The 21,578-nt window shown below is 38.8% G+C and overlaps 1 long non-coding RNA gene across 1 annotated transcript; it reads right to left on the bottom strand.

Moving 5' to 3' along the window:
- Positions 1 to 8,002: 8,002 nt before the first annotated feature.
- Positions 8,003 to 21,578, bottom strand: LOC125378692. The gene is made up of 3 exons (XR_007220473.1): positions 21,387 to 21,578; positions 9,869 to 10,000; positions 8,003 to 9,271 (listed from the first exon to the last, which is right to left on the bottom strand). It is a non-coding gene; the product is annotated as an uncharacterized LOC125378692 (long non-coding RNA).

Below are 21,578 nucleotides of genomic sequence, written 5' to 3' on the forward strand. Positions count from 1 at the left end.
GACTAGTACAAGCAGCCACACAAACACACACACGTACATGCACGTCGCAATATAAGTGCAATAATCTTGGACGTGACGTTAAACCCTATTTCACCTCACCTCACCTCACCTCACCTTAATGTGGGATACAAATCCTGGTTTACCTTCCTGGACAAATCTGCACTTCATGGAACATCGTATCGAAGGGACGCAACTCTATAAGTCCAGAAGGTTACCGACAATCAATGCCTTCCCAAAGATATCGCTGTCAACAGTAACGTTATATATAGAAAAAAAGATAATTTCATGACCATGTGTGCATAATTGAATATCAACACAATTCAGGCATGCAACATCGAAAAACTACTCAAACAGAAGTTCCATAATGGCATGCGGTAATGTAGATTAAATTTATTCATGAAGTTTCAGATCATTATATACAGACATTTATGGTGATATTTGTATGGCAGCATGCGATACAGTTTAGCAGAAGGATAATGTAATAAATGAGATAAAGAGGATTGTGGATGAAAATAGGGCGCGGTGTGGATGGCGCCGATGGGACAGTATGCGTGGGTGGCATATAGTTGTGGAATGGCAGACAGGTATAGGATTGGGATCTTTGCTCTCCCTCCCGCGGAAACAGTAGCCAAGAACCCAGTGTTCATTTGTTATTTATAAATGTGCTGTCCCTCGGGTACCATGCCCACCGCACCTAGTTTTTTGTATGAACCGTGATATGTACATGAATTATACAGGAAACTGTACAATGTATGAGTTTCCCTAGGGAAAGGGAGGGTGGGAATTGGCAAGCGTTAAAAAAGAATACCGACAGTGAGCACGACGCTTTGGTGGCAGGAAGTGACGTAGGGCAGAGAAAGTGACGTAGGGCACGTGAATGCACGGAAGTGACGTACTTGCCGGTTGCTGATGAACACGGAAGTAAATGGGGGATTACATGTGCAAGGTGAATTTTGCCTGTTAAAGGTAGACTTACTTATAGAGTGGATACATGGTGAGATGTAAAATAAATGCTGCCTATAAACCCATTTAGCGAATTACTGCTGAATGTTATTATCCCATTGGATATACATGCACAATATATTGTACAATGTAGTGATTTGAAGAAACATTGCATATATATGGTTGATTACACTCTTGGAAATTGCATATTAAATTATCAAAGCAAAATCTAAAATTTTACAAAGCTAAGTTACTTGATTTACATGATAACAAAAACTGATTAAATTTTTTTTGCGTCTATTTCTAAGCTTCGCATTCTAGTAAAAGGGATTTTCTGTAATATATTTTTCAAAACGTAGGCACTAGGCACAAACTCGATTTTGCTAATCCATATTACAATGTCGACCAGCTTCAATCCTTATGGCATGAGCTTCTGAACTTTGTGTGCGCTTGTCTGAAGATTATTTCATCTATTTGAGAGTGATAAGATTCCACATTGAAAGCTGACTGGAAAGTAGCACACACGAACAATTTTGAGTTAGAGCAAGTAGGGAAATGCCATCTGTGTGTTTCTGAGTCGATCACTCGTTGCTTGAATTCAGATAAGACTATATTGATGTTGTCTGCATCCTGAAAAATCCAAGATAAAGTATTCTATTGAAATATTTTGTCGGTACCTCTTTTAATAATTTTGTTTTACACCCCCAAATTTCTCCTACATATGTAATTGAGGCCAAAAAGACTTGATGCTGTTGTACTGGGTACTCCGCACCTGAAGTAGATCAATAGTCTCCCTGGAACATTCACGTATATTCCATTACCATATTGAAATAGAATGTCCTAATAGTGGTGACCCATGTTCTTCCTGCTTCGCCTGGACCAAACATCATATATGTTTGTTAGGGTAGTTGAATATTAGAGAATCTCACCCGAGCGTCTTTTGATATCAAATATATCAACAGGAGTCGATAAAAGTCGAAAAATTCCGAGGCTTGCCGAGGATTTTTGCCACTTTTATCAACGAGTGTTGATATATTTGATGTCAAAAGACACGAGGGTGAGATTTTATTTATCATCCAACATCATTCTTCCAACTTTTTCAATTTGGAGACAGTAATTAGCAGTGTCTTCAGTGTAAAAAGTACTGCTGACAGCTTCAGTAGCAGAGCCATTAGTGATGTCATTTGATTGTGACGTCATGGTAACCAGTGATGTCACAATGGTCTGCAAAGCATTGTGATGTAATTTCATTGCAGCGATATCTACAGTGTAGATATAGCTTCATCTCATCCAAGCGATATCTCCTGTGGGAGCAAGTTTTGGATGATAAAGTTTTGTTGATTACTTCTGTCTAATATTTAATAGACTTCAGAAGGCACTTTGTATATTATTTATGTCGTCCACATTCCCACAGCGTGTATACCTCTTCTAATAATTTTAGGTTTACATCTTCAAGGGTCTGCTCCATATCTTGAAATTGGAAGTCCCATGCTATCAAAATGTTTTGATGCTAAACCCCAAGTATTAGGTAAACCTCCATAACTACAGTGTAGTTTGTAGATTAATAAACATATTTGTTTCTGCTTGATTTGAACGAACGTGTAGCCTTTCTGCCCAGACCAGTATCGAAGTAAAGTACAATCCATTTTTTTATAGCAGGAAACGATGTTTATTTGAAGTCCTCTGTAATAGCATTTTTCGTTGCTTCGAAGTGGTCCACCTTTCCCAACTTCATAAAAAAACCCGATTCTGTTCCTAGGACAATTTTCTCTGCTAGCTAGTGGTGGGTATCGTTAAAATGTTTCCTTGAATATTATAGTGAATGAGTACCACACATGAGAATGCTGCTTACAATCGAAGGTCTTTGAAAAGTCGACAAGAAACAGTATTTGACAAGTATTTTCAAGTTGGTTGGTTGGTTAGTTTGTTGTTTAACGTCACACTCAGCAATGTTCCAGCTATATGACGGCGGTCTGTAAATAATCAAGTCTGAAGCAGACAATCCAGTGACTAATATCATGAACATCGATCCACGCAAATGCATCAACCAAGTTAGCGTATCCTGCCCCACCGGTGGTAAGAAACGTTTGTGAAACACTAGTCTCTCTCTGTGTCGAAACCAATCAGAACGATCGACGAAGCAACGTTGACATGATATTTGAGATACTTGAATACTAAATCAACAATAGATACAATAACGCTTGATGTTATTCATGATGCAGATGGAACTGGAACTGACCGCCGTGTAATGGTATCTCATTTGCTGACACAATTGATGTACAATATAATAATGTTATTCATCATTTATGAGTACACAATTACAACTTCCGATTGGTTAAATAAATAACTTCCAGTAATATCGTTTCCAAGTATCTGTATACATCGACCAAGTTACCGATTATTCCCATTGAAATAAAGAATTCTCTGCTAAACGCAGAGTCGATTTCACGATTCCGACTACATCATGAGCATGTGTTTATAAATCACTATCAAATAGTGATGATACCAGGTGTTCGCGAAAGAGGTGAGCGCATCCTTCCACACCGGTGACACCTGTCACAGACACATGCAAGGGCAAGTCCTGAAAAGCACGGGGACAAATGGTACATTTCAAAATAGGGAATTGCATCGAACATCAATATTTGTCACTGATGCGTCAAATTTGGAAATGTCACCCACTTGTCTACGATAAACCCTTTGAAAACTTTACTGAGGCCTTGAGTATTGTAACCTTGGTCAAACAACTTCTGAGCAAGAGACTTATGACGATGTTTGAAATCTTGGTAGAAAGGGCATACTCGATTGTACGTGAAATGTAAACACGAAAGCCTGGAGCTTCTGGAATATTGCTCGACATTAAGGGAAAGTTGACTTTTGGAAAGCTGAATTCATCCCTCTTGTCATAGTTTTGTGGTGAGTGTTTTATGACTCTGAATCTTAATGTCATCCTTGATTAAGTATCGAGTTGATAATACGTTCCAAAAAAGCAAATATCCTGGGTCCATTCTCTGCCACAACTTTGTTTCGGAGGTGACGTTATTATATTTCTCTCTGTTATAAGTAACTTTGCACAGAAATTGTTTTACTCATGAATGCAATGTGATTGGCAACTATTACTAGTGTCGTGACATCCGAATCGGACCGAAAAGGAAACTATGGCAGTGAATTGGTTAGGGGTATTTATCTCAGTCAAGATACACGTGTAATACACTGGATAATCGAGGGTGATTGGCGGTACAAAAAACAGACAAGCAACAAATAAGACTGATATGTTTATTTGCAACCATTCCTTTTACAACAAAGAAGAAGAAATAAACAGAAAATTAATCACCAAAATTAAAGGTAAATGTATCATGAGCATAACTATCATTGTTAAAATGGCAATTCTATTTTCTAAATACTCTATGATAAAAAATATAATATTGTATAAAATAATCGAAGGAGATATGTGATCAGTAGTCCAAACGTGGGCGAAATATTTATTAACGGCATGAATTAGTTGAAAATGTTTAAAATGAGTTGAATTATGTTTTATGATACTTGTAGACACACCTTTTTCGAGGAAAGGAAAATGGGCGAAATATTTAAATAACGCTATTAAATACTTGAATTAAGTTAAAATGAGTTTAATTATGTGTCGTGATACTTGTAGACACACATTTATGTATTTACAAAAACAAAAACATCAGTTTTGAGCAAAGGAAACATTCCCACCATGGACGACATGGATAAATAAATTTTGAGTTTCGAAACAATGTTTTTTCATTTTTTTCTTACTGACTATGTACCCATGAAAACAGCATCATGAATTTCTGAAATACCTTTGACCGACAGCATGGAGAATTCTCTGGACAAATGGGTTTCCAGAACTAAAATGGGACGTGTTATCCTAATTTTTCAGTAACAATTTCTGTAAGTATGTAATGCTGATATTTATACGACAGCGTTCTTCTAGTGTACGGTTTGCTAGAGCCATAGTTTTCTTTGACAAATTTCGAAATAATTCGTTTGAATATCTTGATTCAATATTTCGGGGAGAATATTTTATTGTAAAAATACTCCATTATAAAAAATATGATGTTGTGTAAAATATTCGAAACAGATATGTGATCAGTAATCCAAACGTTGGCGAAATATTCTAATAACGACATGAATTAGTTGAAAATGAGTTGAATTATGTCTTCTGGTACTTGTAGATACACCTTTTTTGAGGAAAGGAAAATGGGCGAAATATTTAAATAACGCTATAAATTAGTTGAATTAAGTTAAAATGAGTTTAATTATGTGTCGTGAGTTTGTCGTCGTGTCATCAAAAGTTTTCTTGTTTATTATTCTAACACTTACCGAAGTTGTATGAAGTATAATTATAATGTATATCCGTTTCTAATGGCACTGGAGGAATTAATCCACCTGACTGCAATCGAATACTGCGTCTGATTGACGATTCGTATGTCACATGTATATGCTAAATACATTGGGTATATTTTCCCGCCAATTACAAATGGGAGCATAAAGTTTATTTGGGAATTTCTGAAAAATACAAACGAAACATATGCTGTGCTTAAACATGTCCATGTATCTGCAATATCTGTATACATAGGAGTATGTGTAATTACGAGTTATGCCATATTAAGAAATGTGTTGATGTATCGTTATTTCCCTTCTACTGTTTATCCCACCATATATAGAATTAAAGGTGACCAATGAAACCGCCCCTGTTTCATATTTAGACATGTGCCAAAGTATTCAGAGTAACCAAATTTACAAATTACTCTTCGCCAGACTGTCTGACAAGAGGGATGACTTCCAACTTTCCAATTGTCAACTTTCCAATTGTCAACTTTCCATGTCGAGCAATAATTAAGCAGCAGTTTTTGGTGTCTACATTTCACAACATGCTCGAGCGTTCGAAATCTCTGTCAAAAATGTATCTGATGCACTTGACTATTTTGACTTTTGGCATATGGGCCCGTCCTTTTTCGGTTGAACAACTGTGTATGTGACGGATGCCATCAGACATGCAGGATAAACCCACTTGTTCGCGAACACCTGGTATCATAACTATTTCATTCTGATTCCTAAACACGTGCTTGTGAATGAATGAGTTTATGTCAGTAAAGAGGCCACCGACCAATTATACAATATGGATACAGGGCATTACAACAATAGCAGGCGCCAGATAATACAAGTGATATACATAGTGAAACAACTGAATTATTGCATACATTTGAAAAAACTATTGTTGTTTCTTAAAAGAAAGAAAAATATATATAGCTAGTTTATTAATAACATGTTCATTTTGGCAAGACATAAGAGTGCAAACTTTATCAAATGAAGGTTGTGAATGGTAATAATTAGGCATAGGACTATTTCTTAGATCTGAATAAAATTGACATTCAATGCAAAAATGATACTCAGTTTCAATTACACTGACTACACAACATGGAATAAGCGTTCATCTCCAGAAAGACAAATTTTTCTACCTTCTTCAAGCATTAGGGTATGGCTAGAACAACGGAAAGAGCTAAGAGCAAATTATACTCTAACAGGTATGGATGTTAAATATTTTTCTAGTACAATGCATGGTTTAATTTGTGAATACATTTCAAGTTTGGAAAATGTTTTTAATTTACTTAACCAAGTTTGCTGGTCTATATCTATACATCTTTGCTTAAAACAAACAATAAACTTATTTACATTTGGAACATCTTGATTACACCCGACAGAACCAAAACCATATGATGATAATATTTGTTTTACATGAAAAGCCTTTAATACATTCAATACCTTTATCAGCCAAGAACACTTGATAATCATAAACAAAACACGTGCTTGTGATAAAGTCAGAATCGTACAATCGACTTTAAGTGGAGATTTCGTATGAGTATGAAAATGGTCTTTCTCGCTTTTATTTGTTTGAATTCTCCCTGCCTATTAGTTGATCATACCATTCATGCAATACTTTCCATACCTTATCATTTCAAATATCAACTTTGACATTAGTCTTGCATTACATGTGCATTCAAACCATATGACATTCAATTTTGCCTTGCAACTGATATTGAGATAATATGCGTTACATATGTATGTGAGAACGTACTACATAGTGGATTAGAGAGAAGACCACGAGTCTTGTGGTGGATGTCCACGTTTACACATATTGATGTGCAATGAAATCTCAATAATCTTGATGATATCACTGGGAATAGTTCCTTCCGAATAAACAGGATTTCACAACACGTAAATTCACTCAAATACACGCATTGTATCAAGAAAACAAATTCGTTCTGGATGACCAGGGAATATAGATTGTGTCTTCGCGTAAGTCGTTGCCGACAGAGTTATCTGTCCTTGTGGAATGCATGAACATAACAGGCATGCTACTTGGAGAAGTATCTGGATAGGGCGGTTTCTCTGTATAAGAGCAACAAGAGGACAATTCCAGACTTTTTTCTAATCCACTTTCCAAGTGCGACTTTGATACCTGGGTTAACACCTGTGTTTCAGTTCGGATAGCTGTGCAAATATGAATGATATATAAAGTGTACCTCATCTAAATATCTTAGGCGCGAAGTAGTCACTATACATACTTACGTACCCATTTATACAATGAAGTAAATTGGTGTTTTGGGTCAAAGACACTATCCAGGGTGAACTCAAGTGACCTTTGTAACAATTTGTGATATTGATTCCTTTAAAATTTTAATTCCTTGACAGCCAGTTGCTAACAATTGATAGTTTTATTGGGCGGTCAATCATTTGCTTCCACTAATAATTACTCCACCTACATTTGCAACAATTTCTGCTGCAACTACAATACTTACACATAACACTTTTAGTGCGCTGACACCAGGTGCCACAGTTGAGACACATGTCGTCAAATGACAAACCCTACTACCGATGCCATCACATATTTATTAACTGCAAATAAACAACAACTACAACAACATCGTTTTTGTGTGCGTAAAGCGTAATTTCTAAATTGTAGCGATTCATGTGAGGTACAATAAATAACAAACTAAAGTCAACACCAAAAGGAGTTTAACTGATCCCTAAAAACATTATCGAAGCTATGGTAGAATTCATAGCCCCATCTGGACTAATTTCAGCACATTTAGACTCCTCAGTGTGCACCTCAGAGGTTCTGACGGCTGCCCAGATGAACTTGATTGAGCCCCTACAAACTGGACAAAAACCAAATTCATTGACATGTGCCGAGGTAGGGCACCTCTTGAACCATCCCAACATGCTCAACGCTATCGAGACTGAAACGTCTGATCTACTCTCTCTCTGTCTCTCATCTCAACAAATCTAGGGCTGCTTTCTCGGTGGCGGACAGTCAGTGTGCAACGTCCATTCCTTTTTCCAGAATTCATTATCTCAACATATCCGCACTTACTGAGACTAATCAAAGTCGGATTGAAGGAATCAAAGCTGCCTGATGCTATCAAGAATGTGATGTACAGAGTATGTTTGACAAGCATATATGCAGGTATGAGGCAGTTTGTATACAGTAGAGTAGATTGGGATGTATCTATACTGGAGTGGAGAAGCCTGTTATGTACACAAAAGGGATGATGTAAGGAAAACATCTTAACAAGTGAAGTCAATAGTATAAACAAAGGGATTATGACTGATGGGGGTCTTTGATGAGTTGATGGTACGCAAGGGGTATTCAGTTGCCTTGGTCACGGTTGATAGCATGGACCTGAAGTATGGACGATGGATTGTGTACGATCCTCATCTCGTTGATCTATACACAGATGGTGAGGTGAGGGAACATACAGTATGAGAGTGAGTTATTAAATCTACGACGCATCAACGAGCTGAGAGATTAATTGGTCAGTGAAGTTGCCATTTCAGGATATTCACAGGTAAACTAAACAACAGTCGTATTTTCCTGCAGTCCTAAAGTCATCTGCAGTAAATGTTGATTTTGTTTGCACACCAAATCGGTTTTTTAAAAACATTTTCTCTGTTGGTACACCCATGTGGCAGATACACCCTTGAATTCGGTATCAGGGGACAACGTTATTATTAAAGACATCTACGTGTAAATATAGAAATTGTTTGGACACCAAGCCTGTGTTTAATCACAGTTACTTTGGAAGTACGCCATTTTGGGATCCACAGCCTGAGCTCCATACAACGGAGAGGTCGGTTACGTCGCTGACGATACAACGCTTAAAGAAGGCGTTGTATTCGAGCTGGAATAGGTATAGTTCCCACAGATATGCACACTCTGATTCTTCCCTTGCCGAATAGCAATCGTAATCCTTCATGACGTATACGGCGCAGCGTACAAGGCCAATTCCATAGGTAGAACTATCTGAGAAATGAAAATCATATTGATGAAAATTGTTGAAACTAAGCTTTCATTTCATGACATGTATTTAAAGAAACAACTGTTAAGTAACATACCCATAAGGAATAGCATATCACTCTAAACATAGAGGTTTCTGATCAACAGTCATCCTGCAGCTTATCACTGGAGGGTCACAGGTCGATCCCTTTATCTCTCACCTTAATTGCCTGTTGGTAATTGCTCACGATGGTCATAAACACGGCGTTTATGCTTGAGGATGATCTGAATACATCTGGCGGTTTCAAGTATCATTGAGTGTAGACATGAACTGTTCCCAAATTCTCAAGCGATCCCATATTTCTTCCAATAAGTATATATCACAGCATGTCGGCTGAATGTGGGATATTGCACCAAGTAAGGTAATAATCATTTAGCGATGTGTCTTGAAATTCGAACCCGTGACCATCCGGCTATGGGAATGCTCTGCACAGCTAATGGTTGCGTTAGATACTTTCCGAATTGCCAAATTCGACACTGATGCCTGCACATCAGGATTGAGTTTCTGAATGTTGCTGTAGTACTGCTATAATATAGCGGCATGTTACCCTCAACCAGACTTACTAGTGGGACGGTTGGGTATCCCAGTGGTTAAAGCGTTCGCCCGTCGAGCAGACGACCCGGGTTCGATTCCCCACTCCACCATAGCTCAGAGGTCGCCACATGACAGTCTCCATAACTGGTACAGGTTGGAGGCTGAAACATTAACATAGTTATCAGGGAGTGGGAGGCTGAAACATTAACATAGTTAAGAGGGAATGGGAGGGAGGAAGAGAGAGAGAGAGAGGGCGAGAGAAAGAAAGAGAGAGATAGAGAGAGAGAGAGAGAGAGAGAGAGAGAGAGAGAGAGAGAGAGGAAGTTGGAGGCTGAAACATTAACATAGTTAAGAGAGAGTTGGAGGCTGAAACATTAACATAGTTAAGAGGGAGTTGGAGGCTGAAACATTAACATAGTTAAGAGGGAGTGGGAGGCTGAAACATTAACAATGTTAAGAGGGAGTGGGAGGCCGAAACATTAACATTGTTAAGAGGGAGTGGGGGCTGAAACATTAACATAGTTAAGAGGGAGTGGGAGGCTAAAACATTAACATAGTTAAGAGGGAGTGGGAGGCTGAAACATTAACATAGTTAAGAGGGAGTGGGAGGCCGAAACATTAACATAGTTAAGAGGGAGTGGGGGCTGAAACATTAACATAGTTAAGAGAGAATGGGAGGGAGGAAGAGAGAGAGAGGGGGAGAGAGAAAGAAAGATAGAGAGAGAGAGAGAGAGAGAGAGAGAGAGAGAGAGAGAGAGAGAGGGAGTTGGAGGCTGAAACGTTAACATAGTTAAGAGGGAGTTGGAGGCTGAAACATTAACATAGTTAAGAGGGAGTGGGAGGCTGAAACATTAACAAAGTTATCAGGGAGTTGGAGGCTGACACATTAACATAGTTAAGAGGGAGTTGGAGGCTGAAACATTAACATTGTTAAGATGGAATTGGAGGGAGGAAGAGGGAGAGAGAGAGGGAAAGAGAAAGAAAGAGAGAGAGACACACAGAGAGAGAGAGAGAGAGAGAGAGAGAGAGAGAGAGAGAGAGAGAGAGAGATAAATGAGGGCATAACGGAAAGTGGGTATCGGATGTGACGCAAGGCCACGTTATTCATTTCCTGAAATCACATTTCAATGTCCTTTCTGTCCTTTCTACTGTAGGTATACATAGTAACATCACGATTATAACCGGTATAGTGGCTGTTCTACGTTGCGTCAGCCCCAATAGAAGACGTATTTAGTTATGTCGCTCATATTCATACCTTTACAGCTCAATTATCGGATGTACCGCAAGGGCACATTATACTTACATACTTACCAGAACCACATTTCAAAGGGCTTTCTCACACACAATATATAAACATATGTGAGGACAGTTGTTGGAGCCACAACTGTTACACAATTATCGGATGGCAATGGAGAAATATACCGCTTGAAGTGCTGTAACAAAATATTTCTCTGCGTATTTCTCTGGTAACCAGACACGACAGAATTTTCACTTTTCCATATTTAAAACGAGCCTTTTATAAGCTGCAACAATGTTTAACAATATGTGAGAGATGACAACGCGACAAAATACAATGACATATGCAGCAGAGGGTGGAAGAAAAATGACTAAATTCAACCGATTTTCTTCCATAGCGGCCTAAGTGGAAAATAAATAAAGGTTCAAATCACGTAAATATTAATTGCTCAACGATGGAAGTAGATATTAGAAAGAAAGCGACAAATTCGCCTCTTAGCCCAGGCGTAAATATTGAAGAATCTGCAGCTCGAGCGGCACTGTTGAATACTGTGTATTGGTTTGAGGAACTATATCACCGGTATATAATTGTACTACAAGTGACCCAAAGGACGAACGCCAAATGATCATAGCCTTTAGCTCTGCTCTAACGTACATAAGTAGTAACAATAAGACAACCTAACCCTCGGCAGGAGGCGCAATCGAGATCCCGGTGAGTGAGTGAATTGGATTTAACGCCGCTTTTAACAGTATTCCAGTTATATCACGGCGTGTCCGCTTAAAGTGGGAGGAAAGCCCGAAGTGATGCAGGTCATAGATTTCTGGCGTGTCAAAGGGACACAACTCTGCACAACGAATTGCGGCGCTTTAGACTACTGTGCCCCCCGTGCCACCCGCAATAAAGGTGAAATCCATGACCTATAGGTACAGTGCTGCAGGGACAAGGGTCATAGGACAATGGTTAACTCATCCTGCAAGTCACTCTTGGATCTAATCTGCTTGAAATACACTGGCTGCAACAACTGCTGATTTGAAAAAAAAACACCATCCAGTCGAGTCTCGCCTTCTATATCTCTCAGAGAACTGTTCAATTTCATCGATGAGCATGGTGGGGAGCCTTTGATTGATATTTCATGAGGTAGTTTTCTCAAAGGTTGCGTATAGTCTCAAAAAGAATAAGCAATTTATTCCCATGATGCCACCCTTGGATTCAATGCATGCTCATTGACAGAGAGACAGACAAACAAGCGGTGCGTCGTATGTTTAACCTTTTCACGTGAATCCCTTCAGCGACATTTTAGAAATTCCTACCATTGTGTCAATACTGAAATTATGTCATATATATCCTTTCACTGCTCTGGGCATTTGGAAATCATGTACATTTGCTGTCAGATACTTTGGAGTATGCTGCAGTTCACAGACACGTGTATGCCGGATCCTCATTATGGAAAACATCTAGTGGGATCAACGTTTAAGATCATCGAGAATTCATCTCTATTCTCCTGTGCAACTGAATATGTTTTATATGGAATATGCAAATCCTTCAATTTTGAAATTGGTCGGAGAGCGTGTCATCTGAATGGTTTTGATGACCTCCAGTATCTGGAAGGTGGCGGGAAGGTGGCGGATTTCATCTACAGTTCAATTAGGAATTGGAACAAGGTAGGAATTCACCCGAAGTACATGCGATGTTATGTATGATATTAGCTGAACTGCTCATTATTGAATTATGAAATGTCCTCAGTTTGTTCTGCTCCTCTGCCATCACGTTATGAATTTTGGATTGCAACTCAAACACATCTTTATGAATATAAAAACCCACACGGGTCAAGTTCTATAGCCAGCAAAATCTATCTGTAGTATTGAGTTCATAGCATAGGGAATGATTATATTGATATGAGAGTGTTTCTGGATTAGAAACCTTATGCTGCTGCAAAATTCATCATGTTTTTGTACATAAACTATGAGAATATTATGTCAACTCCAGAGAATCAGTTTCGATTATTAATTATCTGCCGAAACAAGGTAGGACAGGACAGGTGTTCGCGAAACGGGTAAACATGTCTTGCCATAACTACAACACACTCACACTGTGGCCTGTAGTCAAGTGAAGGGACCAGTGATTCGACAGAGCCTTTTCTGATTTTGTTGAAACTAAAAACGATGTTAATTTTTAATTACGTCAGTCACGATTCTCTCAAAACATGAAAACGTCGTCATTATTTGTGTGGGATTACAAATTACTATAGACATGATTCCTTACATATGCATTTTGCTGCATGTCATGATTTTACAAATGACTATATACTGGCTACTGATGTCTGACTTTCTCCAGCTTCCAGACGTCCAATGGCTCTGTTTCTACAGTCTTCATTCAGTCTTGGCATCATGAGAGTCACGTACACAGAGCATCGGAGAGTGATTCGCAGCAGGACTGCCAAATCTTTATACCCATCGGTATAAAGGTTAAGTAGCCGCATTTGCACGTGCAGCATGCTTACAGCGTTTTCTCCATGCAATTTCTCCCAGTTTGGTTTCAAGATGCTGTATTTTGGCGACAAGTCACCAAATGTTATGTTCGGGTGCAATACATCAGTGTAAGGTCAATATTCACAGTTAGCAATGATAATTATATTGAGTTCAAGCCTTTATCTTTAATAACAGTCAAGTTTGAAAAACAGATTTCAGCTATGCGTGAACTTTCTTTTCCCCCCGCCAGAATATAATCGTTAATACAACCAAGGAAAGACTGAGTCTCTTTATATTCACTTTATTATCACTATTTAATAGTGATACCTACACACATGCTCTTTATATAGTCGGTATAGTCGGAATAGTGCAATCAACTCTTCTTTTAGCAGATAATTATTAAGAAAAAACTAAAACTAGTGACTTAATGTTTTGGAGTTCGATTACACTATCACTAGTAAGGGTAATATCATCCGCAAACAGTAATATCCTGATCTCATCAAATCATCTTTCACAAATATACCTCAAGGCTTTTATTTCATGTATAAATAATCATAGATAAAAAAGTATCATAAGAACTGGACATTACATTCATGTACAACCTTGTATAACGCCACTTCTCGCACACATATTTGATATGTTTAGTATAGTGAACATATTAAGGCTTTGAAAGGCATGTAGAAATGCATAAGGAGGTAAGGTGGGGTGAAATGGGGTTTAACATTGCGTCCAAGATTATTGCACTTATATAGCGACGTGCATGCACGTGTGTGTTTGTGTGGCTACTTGTACTAGTCCGGACCGATGGCGATTTATAGTGCTAGCTCACTGAGATACCATGCGCAGTTTAACATGAATATGTTCCCGGCATGTTTTTCCAGGTGAACAATTGCCTCGCCTTTGCATGCTTTTATGACAGGTGCCACCGGTGGGGCAGGATACCTTTACAAGGTCACCTTTACACGAACACCTGGTATCACCACTCTTTGATAGTCATTCATAAACAAATGCTCATGCTATAGTCGGAATCGTGACAGAGATTTCTTATGAATATTGAAAGGGATTTGTCGTTTTTATGCATATTCCTAACATAACAACTCATCTTTTTCCCGGTTTTCCCGTCTGTACCCCATTGAATATTTACTTTTGTTTCAGGTAAAACGTGCCAAAGTTTTAAAGTAATCAAATGGTGCATGTGGGGAGTCGATATTTTTTTCCAAATGTGTCACAGTAACAATTGTAAAATTCAATACTTGTGACATCAGTTCGACAAACCATATCACCTCTTCGTTTCTTGTTTGTGTGAGCAGAGAGTATCTACATTCTGTTCTTGAGAAGTATATTGTGTCGATTTCATGTTTTCTCAACCCCCCTCTGAATATATGAAATACATTAGCACATAAACGATACGTGAAGCATGAATATGTCATGTGCTGCTAAATGAATGAAGTCATTGTTGACATGGACATAAGAGTATTATACGTATAATGAATAACTGTTGTTCACTTGCTGCTGTTGTGGTGGTGGCAGATAACTGTTGGTTACTTGCTTCACACGTGGGTTATTGAGAAAATACTTTGTCTTTGCTGGAGATATTGGGGGATGTGACACATGGCCCAGTCAACAACCGAAAAAATCATTTAAGCGGTTAGGGAGATCTTGCTAGCCATTAAGAATTATTTATCAGAACTTACTGATATTGAACACTTTGAATTGTGGAAGTGTGATAGTAACCCCCTCTTCAACTGATATTTTTTACATTACTGGAAATGAAATAATAGATAACAGTGCCATACCGACTGGAGAGCTCAACACTGGAACCAGACAGCATATCTCGGTTGGCAGTCATAGCTACATAAACAGTAGGACTCCGGATTGTTCACTTCTGGCTCGTCATTGGTGTCTTCATTTAAGGTCACACAAAATTAGATGTCAATCTATCGATACCATTGATGTTGCTGTTAAAAGGCGTTATATCTTTAACTGATGAATTTAAATATCGCCATAAAAGTGGTCGTATTTTTCCTGGACACAGTTATTGCAAATTTGACATGTACAGAATATGTTCTACTGGTACACATGCATTGTTTTCCTTAGTTAATAATGAAATCATTTAATCAAAGTGAAAAGCGTACATGGGTATTACGATAATAAGTGGAAGTCACCCTGTACTTTTCTGGGTCAAAATCAAAGAATGATTTTAACTGATGATACCAGTTGTCAAAGCAGAGCACCACTCTTATGGAAATATACCTATAAATGTAAGTCAACAAAACTTCATTTCTCTCACGCCCGCATACCAGTTAAAAATGACAGTGCAGACAATGTCTGATGTCTGATGCAGCATTAGGAAGATTTTATTTTTTTAAATTCTTTTATTACTGACAATTTAGTACAATTGTTGTATTTTTAGCATGTTTGGAATGACAACAAATTCTTCTGGTATATGCAATATTGTCTTTCTTCTATGGGATATTTACGTCTAAAAAATATGAAACTCCTCTCCAATATGACATCAACATAGCAGTACATTATTGTAATATAAACGTGCATATATGCATATATTAGCATTTGACAATATAAAATCATGCATAATCAAAGCTACAGATAAAACCCAATAAAAACAAGAACATGCATTGGTAGTATAAACGCCAATAAGTAGGTGATGTGTATAAGCAAACAAAGGGACCTATATAATTATGAAAGTAACAGCTTTGAAGCCACCTTTCAGAACATGCGAATTTGAATTTGAAGGCTGTTACCTACTTAATTTTAGAAATAACAGTTTTCACTCTCAGGATTGTCCTCAACGTCAAAATGTGCCAATAAACTGAATCAACTTATTCTCTTTGACAACATCAATACGTTTACCAAAGATATCACTGTTTGTCCTTGGTTGCGTGAGGATCGGTACAAAGATATATGATAGTAGATGCTTTGAGAACAGGAACTAAAAACATAAATAGAGGTTATCACGCGAGTGTGTTTGGGGATGGTAAATATCCTGCATTAGGAATAAACATTGTATTTAGCGAGCCTTACCATCCCCAAACACACAAGCGTGATAACCTCTTTATCATATAATGTCATTCTTTAATTCTGTGCTTTAAAATCGCTTTCCCTCTCTCACAAACATTACCGAAACATTGCGAGTTTTCCTGGAATGCGCGCATTAATATTTATTACGTCACAGGGTAAGTGATTAGTCAGTCGGACAGTGACAGTAGCCAATATAGTTCCAACTGAAATTTGTTTCTTATACAGTGGCGAAGCAACTTATAGGCAAAACAACAGTTGTTTTTAATTGCCTTTCGCGGCAATCCATCGGTCTGTCCGCTAGAGTAACTGCCCTTTGTCAAAGGGAAGCTACTCTAACTCTAGTCTATGAGACGTCACGGCCACGGTCAGACGTTGTTGACAGTCGGTCTGTCCTTTCATAACGTTAAGAAGTGTAGTCAGATGTACACACAGCGACAAAACGAAACAAGGTAACAGTTCAAACATATTTCGGCCGAATCCAACCATTTTGATTTGTGGAGAAGGTTTCAAGCCACAGAGGTCTACAAGCACAGATATGGCTACTGATCCCGCTTGGCTAGGCCTCGTGCCCTCGCAATATTGTTTCGAAATTTATATCTCGAAAGCTGCCAAAACTTATAAAATGCCTTAGCTACGTCACAGTTAGACACTGATTTTCAGTATATTAGACTGTTCGTTTGATAATGATAGCAATAATCCCTGTAGTTTATCCAGATTCACGATGGTTAATTCTGACTCGATCGCCGAATTACGAGGGCGACGCCATGCTTGTTTATAAACAGTGAAAGTAGTCCTACTTGACCTTTGATATTTGCATCTCTATCCGCATATGACCCCAACGGATATCGTTTTTATCCGTTGGCTTTATCCTGCCGAGAAACCTACCCATTATATGATAAAGGATGATATCAACAAAGGTTCAATATGTATCAGACACAACATCTACATGTAAACGGATGTGACAATATTTGTTCACCAAAGTATGGCCATGAAATATGCAATGCAAAGGTTGTTGAATGAAGTTTAGACTACATTATACACTGCACATCTTTGTAAAGTTAGTAAATAACCTTACTATGAATGAGTTCGTCACAGACAGGTATGAGATAATTTCATAATAAACTGAACCTTTGCACAGCACTTGTGCCAGCACCATCTGAACCCTCTTTTCTGCAATTATTTTTTTAAATCTGTAAAATATGATAATAACGATACTACTACTACTACTACTACTACTACTACTACTACTACTACTACTACTACTACTAACTACTACCGCACCACACAGGGCCATGTTCAAAGCACACACGCGTTGCAGGATTGACGATAGCTTTCCGGATCACCCACTGGCCAGTTGACATAAAGCGTTAGCCTGAAGTGTAAATGTTCACATCTAAAACAACTGACTACCTAATACTTAAAATCATTGTTCATTCATTTTATTTCTTCGAATTCATTGCCACGATTTAACAGTCGAAATACTGAAAATATGGCCAGTGAGGATTTGTTTGAGTTCAAGGCCAAACCGTTAAACTTCTACTTGTCTTGTTCCTTAATTTTCGTTGAAGTCATGGGATGTGTAAATTTGATATCATATAGCTTCTATAGCTTCTATAGCAGCTGAGAATAGGTTCGCATTAAACTCTACTTACTATTTGTATAAAGGGAATTTCTGACGCGTATTGTCTCTTATTTTGCACACATCTAGTTATCAGGTTATGAGTACAGGTTCGAAATGTGAAAGTGCGTAAAATAATTCGTTGTAAATGGTTGCCTGTTTGCCAAAATAAAAAGGCATTTGCAAGGAAACACCTGATGTTAAAATGAAACTTTTGATGAGGATATTTCAGGCAAGAACACGAAGTATCTAGGGCGATGACGCCCATTCTTAGAACTCTGTCGGTGGTGTTTTGATAGTGAGTGAGTTGGGTTGTGTCCGCTTAATGTGGGAGGAAAGCCCGAAGTGATGCAGGTCTCAGACGTTTACCACTTCGGTGAAACCCACGAGCACGGGTACGGTGCTGACAAGCCTAGAAACATAATCGGGGCGAACCGATATTCAAACCCACAATCATAGGTTTCTGGCGTGCCCAAGGGACGCAACTCTGCAAAGCGAATCGCGGCGCCTTAGTCGACGGTGGTGTAGTGTTGTAGTTCTTCATAGGTGTTCTTAGCATAATGGTTACAATGTTTCGTTAGTATATTATCAAAGTAGCAATCCCTTATTTCGGAATTTCGGTCGGGTAGCCTAGTGGTTAAAGCGTTCGCTTGGCACACCGAAGACCCGGGTTCGATTCCCGACATGGATACATGTGTGAAGCCCATTTCTGGTGTCCCCCGCCGTGATATTGCTGGAATATTGCTAAAAGCGGCGTAAAACCAAATTCACTCACTCGGAATGACTTCAACACAATCGATTTGACAGATACACTTAAACGCGTTGTAACGAGTTTACACGGTCTGATGGCTTTAAGTGGAGGTCATTGCTGTGGTTGTTGTCTTGAGTGAGTGAGTTGGAAGTTGCACAACATGAGCAATATTCAAGCGACATCACGGTGAGGAGACACCAGAAATGGGCTTCGCACTTTGTACTCATGTGGGGAATCGAACCCAGGCCTTCGGCGTGACGAGTGAACACTGTAACCACGAGGCTTCCCGACCACCCTCTTTTTAAAGATGTCACGGTGTATATGACATGTTGGCCTGGTTGGCTTCGAGAAAATGTTATCAACATCCATGTAGAATACACGGCTTCCTTTTAATGCTGGTTTCCGAAATTCATTGCCGAATTTATAACTTTCCCGAGAAATAAAAAAATCCGTTTCCTGACATCCGCACGACGATCTGTGCAGGAACTGAACGAGGTCAACTGAACTAGGACAGTTCTTAATGATTGTGATGTATGAGGATAGTCTGTATACGAGGACATGATAACTTCTGTTGTTATATTTTGTCAGGGATTTTTGTTAGACTACAAAGGGCAAACTTATTTTGCTTTATTTCAAAATTGTTTGTTTGTTTATAAACTAAAGGGCTAAAGAAACTATTACGAGTTTGTCTTTCAAGTACCTGAAATTTGAAAGAACTGTTGTTAAATTTGATTTTGTCTATTTAACCATCACTGATTGCTGCAACAGTTTGTAAAAAGTAATCTGTGGCTGGGTAAATTTGTGTTAAAATAAATTGGAGACTGGACTAAGAAATGGATTTGCAACGACATGATCATGACCCCTACCATATTGTAAACTTGTGCCGAAAAAAGCAAATATATTTATTTTCAAAGATGTCTAAGATACCTCTCAGCAGTTGTGTATTAAGAAAACTGTTTCAGTTTAATTTTTTTTTTAAATCAATTATATTTGAAACAATAAAATCATGTGGAAGTATTCTTTGGGTGCTGACTAAGCGCCAGTACATGTCATGTTTTGGATATACTATTTTCAATTGAAAATCAAATACAGGATAAAATCAACTGCCAATTATAGTTCTTTTTAGTTAACGCCGCACTCAGCATTATTGTAGCTATGTGACGGCGGCTTGTATATAATCGAATTTGGACCGGACAATCCGGTGATTGATATTTTGAACATCAACGATCCATTCCGTTCGGGCACAACGACACAATGAACCACGTCTGGCCTACTGATCCATTAGCGCAGCATAGGTTGACGGGGATCTATAATTCTAACCCGGAGTCCTTACGCGGCATGAAATTATACATAATACTTTTCGTAATGCTATGTCTTGGAGGTTGTCATATATAGCGGTACACCTCCTGATATGAGTTTGGACTGCGAGTCCATAAGCCTTGATTTTCGGACGGTTTTATGAATGTAAGTATTATGATCACATAATATTATGTGTACGTGACCGCCTCCGTGGCGTAGAGGATAGAGTGTGAGCCTAGAGAGGGGAAGGGGTGGTTCGATCCCCTCGCCGCGTCGTATCAAAAGACGTTAAAAGATGGTACAGTAACTTGTTGTTACCCTGTCTGGTGCTCGGCATTAAGGGGCTAAAACAAGGACTGGTCGGCTCGGATTCAGCATACTATGTATGTTCATGTTAAACTGCGGCATGGTGTCTCAGTGGGCTAGCACTATGAAATCGGCATAAGTCACGTCTAGTACAAGCAGCCACACACACTCTTGCGTGCACGTCGCCATATAAGTGCAATAATCTTGAACGCGACGTTCAACCCCATCTCACCTCACCGATAGAGTGAAACCTCGTTATATTAGTCCGGATCTTGCTAGTCCAGATACCTTGATTTCCGGAAGTATAGTTTTAGGAACGTATGTATAATGATGAAAGAATCATTCCTATGTACACACTGCATTTGTGAATCTGGACCTTATACACGACCTTATCAGGAGCAAAATATCGCTTCTTTGTACTTCTTTGATATGAGGGGGCACGGGTGGCCCAGTCGTTTAAACCGCGATTCGCTGTGCAGAGTCGCGTCCCTTAGGCAGACCAGAAACCTATGATTGTGGGTTCGAATCCCAGTTCGCCCCGATTATGTTTCTAGGTTTGTCAGCACCATACCCGTGCTCGTGGGTTTCACCGAAGTGGTAATCGTCTGAGACCTTCATCACTTCGGCTTTCCTCCCACATTAAGGTGACACACCGTGGTATAACTGGAATACTGTTTGAAGCGGCGTTAAACCCAACTCACTCACTCACTCACTCTTTGATATGACAGGCATTGACTTCAGGTAATCAATAAGTATGTCATTTCGACCGAAAATTATCAGTAAAATATCTTCCAGTTTGAAAAATAAAATGAAGTTTACATATACTCACTGTGAAATGGAAAACCACTCTTTTGATCGTGCGTGAGTGAGTGGGTATGGCTTTAGGCCGCTATTAGCAACATTTCTGCAATATCACGGCGACGGATACCACAAATGAACTTAACACTTTGACCGTGTGTGATCGCGTGAGACGTACACAGGTAGTTCTACACTGAAGCTGAGAGAGGCTCTCTCGTATAGA

This window comes from Haliotis rufescens, unplaced genomic scaffold (assembly GCF_023055435.1).
Source record: "Haliotis rufescens isolate VD_foot unplaced genomic scaffold, xgHalRufe1.0.p SCAF_1, whole genome shotgun sequence".
Lineage (NCBI taxonomy): Eukaryota > Metazoa > Mollusca > Gastropoda > Lepetellida > Haliotidae > Haliotis > Haliotis rufescens.